General features: G+C 38.7%; 1 pseudogene; it reads right to left on the bottom strand.

Annotated features, from left to right (window-relative positions):
- Window positions 1-3620: 3620 nt before the first annotated feature.
- LOC120114400 lies at window positions 3621-6673 on the bottom strand (annotated as a pseudogene).
- Window positions 6674-7236: the final 563 nt, after the last annotated feature.

Below are 7236 nucleotides of genomic sequence, written 5' to 3'. Positions count from 1 at the left end.
ATACGGGGGCAATTGTTTTGTTCATGTCAAAGAAGGATGCCGACAATCTTGGTTTGAAAGCCAAACCATCGAAGGGGGCGAGCAAGATTGTCAATTCCGAAGAGGTTCTAAGTGAGAGGAATATTATTTTAGGGACTATCATTGAAGAGACAACGAGAAGAGGTTGATGCAGTCCAAGCTTTCTAGAGACATGATGAGCAAGAGCTTGCCACCCATGTAAGAGGGTGGAAGTCGCACCGGACTTCAAGGGAGGAAGTACCGATGCGAGTAGAAACACCATACTTCCAGATAGAAGTGTTGGTGTGTGGAGTGCCAGACTTCGTAGAGTAAGAAGGACTGACACATAGAGTAAATGTGCTGAGGGAAATCGAGGGACATCTCAAACACATTCTAAGTGTTGAGTTTGATTCACCATCGTTGATGAGCATAGGTCGAGGACCTAACCATCTTTTTGCGGAGTTATCAAAGGGTCGAAGGGACATCTGAGACTTTCAGAGTTCTTAGGGACAAGCGAGTGTTGTCGATGAATCTAAGTTATCATGTTGTATGTTGTCAGAGTATCCAATTCTTTGCCGCTGGATAAAAAGTATCCTTGTTTGAGTGAATGGAAATTGGTAGGATGGATTTTCTACGTTCAAGATTAATGCCACGGTGTTCTAGATGGTGATAAGACATGACGGTGTTAACCCAGGCGAGAAAGCCAAGGTGTTTTGATAAAGCGTCCAAGGTGATCAAGACCAAGTGTTCTCACCTAGCGACGAGGGCATCGCTAGATCAAGTGGGGGAGATTGTCACGGACTAAACTTTTGGGTCCATGGACATTGGCGTAAAGGTTCATATGAGGGGTTCTATTGCGCAGACTTTGGGCTTGTTGGGCATGATAAGTTGGCCCGGTTCTTGGAGAATGCTTACGAGTCCGTAAAGGCTAGAGTTCGTGAAGGATCAAGTCCGAGGCGTCCGAGAGAAGCGACGAGGGTGTTACATGTTCGATGGGGGCAATTTTGTCGAGGCTCGTGGATTTGGAGCGTGACATGTGTGCGTAGATTTCTGTAGAAGAATAATACAGAGTGTTGGGCTTGCCCAGAACCATTCAACCTGGCCCCTCATTTGTAATCATTCACTTCAGAGTAATAAAACTCAGGCATTTACTCTTATTCTCTCTGAGTTCATTCTTTCTAGCTTTCTTGCTTGCTAGCTTTCTAGCCTTGTCGGCTTGTTCTCCTTTGTGTTTAAGCCTTTGTGGCTTGTGTTGCCGATCGTGAGGGCTGAGATAGCCTCGAGAGTGTTCTTTTCCGAGTTCTTTCAAAGTGCCAAAGTGATTCAAGTTTTGGTGACTTAGAAAGTTCCCACAGTGCTCATGCTTCAAAGATCCGCTCAACCCAGGTGGCTTGGATTAGCCCCGATTAAGTGTTGTTTCCACATTGTTGTTTAACCCTTGAGGGTTTGTTCATCGTTTAGTGAGCCAGAGACTCATAAGGACGTGGATAAGGCTGACTTAGGCGCCATTTCGACCTGGAAATTGTCTAAGTGCCGCATGAATCGACTAGCAGAAGTCTAACGTAGCCCCGTTACTAGAAGTGACAAAGCGAATCGTTGGAGGCAGACAACGATTGTTTTGTACGTGGTTGGTGGAAGAGAGTCAAAACAAGTCGGAGTGTAGGTGTTTGGATTTCAACAGTGATCCGAGCTTATCTTGTGACAAGAAGCATTTTAGCGAGTTGATGGAAGCCGTTTGTGGATTCAACGAGTGTTCCAGACAGGTTGTGGAAAGAAAAGCTTCCAAGCTTTAGCATACCCATTTTAACATGCGATTCTGCAAAGAATTCTAATATTTGCCAGCTAAAACATGTTGAACCTAATTAGGTTTATATATAAGTATCAAACATGCATGGTGGCATTATATATGGAAAAACCAATCCGATTAGAAAGAAACATTCATGCATTGTGACATTAACATATAGCCATAGATTTATTCCAGAGATTCCATTAAAATTTTGATTCTATTAAAATTTTGATTCTATCACCAAACAAAAATCAAATTGAAGTCTCTCCTTTTCAGCTCCCAATATACGAATACAACTTTCACTGCAGAAATTCTAACGAATATCTTTAACGTACAAATATTCCATAAACCAAAGAATTTTTTGCACCTCCACAACAAATTAACAAAAACCATGTCAAAAATCCAGACTTATTCCTTACTTAAACACCCAGCAACCATTTGAACGAAAGAAGAAGAAGAAGAAGAAACAGTAAATACCTTCCTTTTTTTTTAGCGTTCCAAGGATAATGCTTTTCGTAGTTCGTCAACTTCAGATGAAAAGCTAATTAGGTATGCATGCATTTCATTTTTTTTTACAATTAACAAAGAATGATTGAAACACTTTAATAACGATGAAGAGGGTTTTCTAAAAAGAATGATTAAAACATTAATATGTAAAAATCAAGTAAATAGACGTCAATATTATTACCGCAGTCATTATGACGACATTGCAAGCAATTACTCGAAACCCTTTTTTTTCTCTTTGTATCTCACTTTGATTTGAAGCAAATTAAGTTAGCATTTATGTCAGGAGTGGATGGTTTAATGCCTCTAGTGATTGTTGAGCTAATATCCCGTGGGTTTAGTAGATTACTTCGCCTATTTAGTTCAGGGCAGCAGTATGAAGAAAAAGGGATTCTATTTCATATTAGGGCACAATCTTCATGCATTAACTTCTTCCTTCCTTGGATATCTAACCATGAAATGTAGACCACCCCTAAAAGTAGATTTTTTGGGAATTTGGGCTTATTTAAAGCGAAGTGTATGATATATATAATATCGAACTAGTCCGATCAATAATTTATCGTAAGGTTCGAATCTGAATTCTTCGCTACAATTTTAATCAATTTATTATTATGGATAGAAAAATATAAAAAAACAGTTAAGTTCTTTGTGATCAAACTAACTAAAGAGGTGAGTAGGGACACTTTTTATTGGCAAAAGCAGTAGCATAAACCATCAACAGTTGTCAAATCATAAAGCAGGCAATTCTTATGGACATGAAACATCGTCTTCATTAAGATGAATTAGGGACCACAAACAAGTGGAAACGATAATTCTTATGTGGGATTGTCTTAATCTCCAAAACTAAGGACCCCCAAACCCCAAAACCAAATTGTGTGTGCTAATTTAATTTGACTTTATAGAAAAGGAAAAATAAAATAATAAAAATATGTAGATTATCCTCAATGAAACATTTTGAATGTTCAACTGAAACAATAACCACAAACAACTCAATCACTTCGGCTTAGGCAAAGAGATATATAGATAAATGTTAAAAGCTTTTGCAATTAAATAGATTCCACCCAATAGAGGAAAGAAATATATGTATAACCTTTGCTTCAGTAACTGGCAAATCCCAAATTTACCTTGCAGATTAAAACAAATATGTTCTAAAAATTGAAAAGAGTTAACCGATCGTCAAACCAAGCGTAACGTCATGTGTATATGTATTGGTATTTATCTACGTCACCTGCTAAACTACTGATCTACTTCCATTTCCATCAGTTGTGAACTCTAATGAACCCCACCAACATCTGATCGAATTTGAGCTTTGTTCTTATTGTCACATTCGTTGCTATCCAGCCAAATCATGAAGCAGCGCCCCCATCAGTTCCTGTAAGGCAAATGCTGTCCCTCGCCGTCTAAAAGAGAGTACTGAACCGGTTGGCAATCTTCCATTTGGTATCTAGGGTACAAAAGTGGAGTTTGTGATGCCGCCGGGAAGGCTAAGCTGACCCCACTCCGACCGTGTTGTTGCAACCCTAACGTCAACGACACATCTCCTCCGCTTCCTCCGCCGTTGAAACTTTGTTAGCATTGTGAAACGGTACCCCGCCGGCAGTGTAATGACCGTAGGAAGCGAAGTCCACTCCATGGTACCATAGGTTCCAAAACTTGCTGTTGCTGCTGCTGCTGATGGAAGTACTGGTTTCAAGGGTTTTGGCACTTTTCGGTTCGTTTTTATCAGCGTTAGTGATAATGGAAGACAAACATTCCGAGTCAACACGAATGAGCTGGTCCGGGATGGGTTTCTGATCGGCGACTGAAATATTTAACCGGCCATTTCCTTTGTCATTATCATCACCATAGTGAACTCCATTATCTGAGAAGTTATCGTGCTCCTTTGTTTCTTCCAAATACATTTCTTCCACCATTGGTTTCCATAGTCTCACCGAGCATTGATGAACCAATTGGATACCTATCGGAATACAAGAAAAAGAAAAAGTCATCATCATATACACATATAATATATATAGCATAACATAATAAATATTTTGGTATACGGAACAAATGTCAAATGCAATAATTGCATGTGATTATAATAAACTTAAGATCCCAAGAAGATATGGTTCATTGAGAATATAATTTATCATGGGACTCAAATGTATATAATATAGTGAGTGATTTGGACATGCCTGGCTCCTTGAAAGGCCGGTTTGGCGGGCTAATATGTTTATCGACATCGCTTGGATACCTGCAAAAGTTTTGTTCATGGAAATGCAGAGTTAGTACTGAAGCTTTGCCGCCATGGATAGTACTTGTTGAGTTACTTATTTGTGAGGGAAAGATGGGTCCTACATATATATATATATATGTATATTAACAGAATCAAATGCAGATAAAAATAACACAGAGAAGCGACTAAAATGATTGAAATAAGACGGCATGTGGAATCTGAATGGTGATGGGTAGAAACTAACAAGACTGCACATTGCTTTACCAAGCGAAATGATTGAGACTAAACTTGCAGTACTGTTAAAACTAGTTTGTATTTTACGTATAAAAAGCCTTTGAATATTGTAAAATGAGAGATTAAGAGATGTTTACGGGTGAAGGAAATGCTCGAACAACCAAGCTCGAAGAACTGAAACAGATCTTTCAGGTAGGCCTCTTTGGGGTCTCCAAGGGTGACTCTCCATGCTCATCTGTTGAAACGCCCTTTGTTGCCTCAAAGCTTGATCCAGGACCCTTAGCCTCGGCGTTTCGCCTTTTGTGGTGACTGATGCAACCGGGTCTTTTTCTCCCATGGCCTTCCTTGTGGCCTGAATCTGACTCACAATCCCATCTCTTAAGCATCTAAAATGTCTCGACATGGCTTTGGAGGCTAACGCTGAGTACACCGATGCAGCCCCGGTGCCGGCTACCGCTTCGAACGAAGATACGACGGTTTTCATTTGACTACAGTAGACCTTGTATCTTCTATCCACCTACATGAAAAGACAGGATGAGATAGGGGTGAAAACGATGAGTTGAATTCCATATGAAAAGAAATGAGAGTTACAGCATGTAATACATAGCAGAAGAAATTGAACATCATACCTCTTCAAGCATTGAAAGCAACTTGGTTTTCCTTCTCTGCAATTCGGAGAAGTCAAGGGAATATAGGGATTGTTTCCTGGAAGAGCTAGCCTCATCATCATCGTTATCCCACTGTTTGGTATTCTGGGTCTGCTTTTGCTTCGATGCATCAAACTGCTTTATTCCCAGGCTGCAAAATTCATTCAAAAGATCCTTAGCAGGATCCAAGTACTTAGAGCTCCTCAGCTGGAACTGGCCTCGATGATGTAAATTTCCAGTCTTTTCAAAGAAACCATCTCTGGAACTAGAACCGATAAACCTCATGTCATCTGCCTCGTCATAATTACCGTGGCTGGTTTGTCTAAGCTCAAAAGACTGCAACCCGATACCGGTAGAATTACTCGATGAAAGTGAGAGTGAAAGACCTTGACTTGGCCTCTGGGAAGGAAACACAAACCTCAAAGAAGAATCATCAACAAGCAACTTGTTTTCTTGCCAAGGACCCGACTCTGGTCCAACTATTAGATTCTCTGCACTATTTTCAGATATCCCAGTTGTGAACTCCGGCTTGTGGAACTTATGTTGATAGAAATCGGTGGTTGACTCATGATCTCCTTGGAAGAAGAAGGGTTGTTTCCATGTTTGTTGAACCACGTAGCCATGTTGGTGTCACCTTGTTGCTGCTCTAGGTTCTTGGAATGCCCTATCATCTCCATGCCTGTGGTCAAATTGAAGATCTCTGGATTGGATTCAAACCCTTGGATATGGTTCACCATCTGGGTTTGCATGGTTGAGTTACCAGAAACATCCGAGTAACAAAACCAGTACTTGTTGAGACAATATTCCTTGATTTATCTTCACAAAATTCTCTAGCCATTTAAATCCAACTTTTTCAGTTCCTTTGTTTATGCTTTCTTCTGCCCACCAGCTTCTCAGATACTGATCAAAAGTTGATGCTGATTCTGCAACTACTAATAATTCCATCAAGATTCATTCCAAGAATAAAGGGCAGCCATAAAAAACCAACAATTAAAGCTCCATAAAAAATTCTAGCTGATAAACGAAGATCAATCTGTTGTAAACAAGACTTTAAAGAAAGGTACACTTTTGATAATACAAGTAAACAAAAAGAGAAAACTTTGGTTTTTCATTGTTTCTTCTTTTAGACCAAACTTAAATGTAAGAGAAGAGAAAAGGGAGGCCTTACCAGTTATGGGAACAAGTTGAAACTATGTTGTTAAAGAATCAACAGCAAGGAAGAAAGAAGAAGAATTAGATGGTGAAGGAGACGATGATGATGGTGATGAAATGCTGCTCTCCTCAAACTGGTTGTGTTAAAAGGCCAACATGGTCTGCCATGAAAATACAAACCTAGGAAGAAATATCACATAAGCATATATATATATATATATATATATATATATATATATATATATTATTTAGAATTAGAATTAGAATTAGATGACCCTTTTCTTCTCTCTATCTCTATAGCTCAAGTGGTCAATGCATTATGATGTAAAAATACCTCCAAAATAGACATCCAACTATGAAAATCAACAACTCTAAACTTCCCTCAATTATTTGATAAACAACAAATAAAATATACTTTTAATCATGAATCAGATAAAAATACTATTCAACAAAGCTATTTGATGTCAATAATGAAGGAAAAATATTATATTTTTCATCATTTTTAATGTGTTAAATGAAGGTAATTTTAAAGATAAATTAACCTTAAACCTACCACATTACCTTTTTATTTCCTTTTTTTTAATAATTATCTTTCCAATAAAAAAAATCTGAATGAAAGGAGGTATGTCCAAAACTATATGATCTTTGGAAGAAATACATACTGGGGGCAGGAATCCCAAAAGAAAATTCTTCATGTAGAG

This window comes from Hibiscus syriacus, unplaced genomic scaffold (assembly GCF_006381635.1).
Source record: "Hibiscus syriacus cultivar Baekdansim isolate YM2019G1 unplaced genomic scaffold, ASM638163v2 tig00110223_pilon, whole genome shotgun sequence".
NCBI lineage: Eukaryota > Viridiplantae > Streptophyta > Magnoliopsida > Malvales > Malvaceae > Hibiscus > Hibiscus syriacus.
Note: the sequence above shows the minus strand (reverse complement) of the source record. Positions and strands in the feature narration are given on the sequence as shown.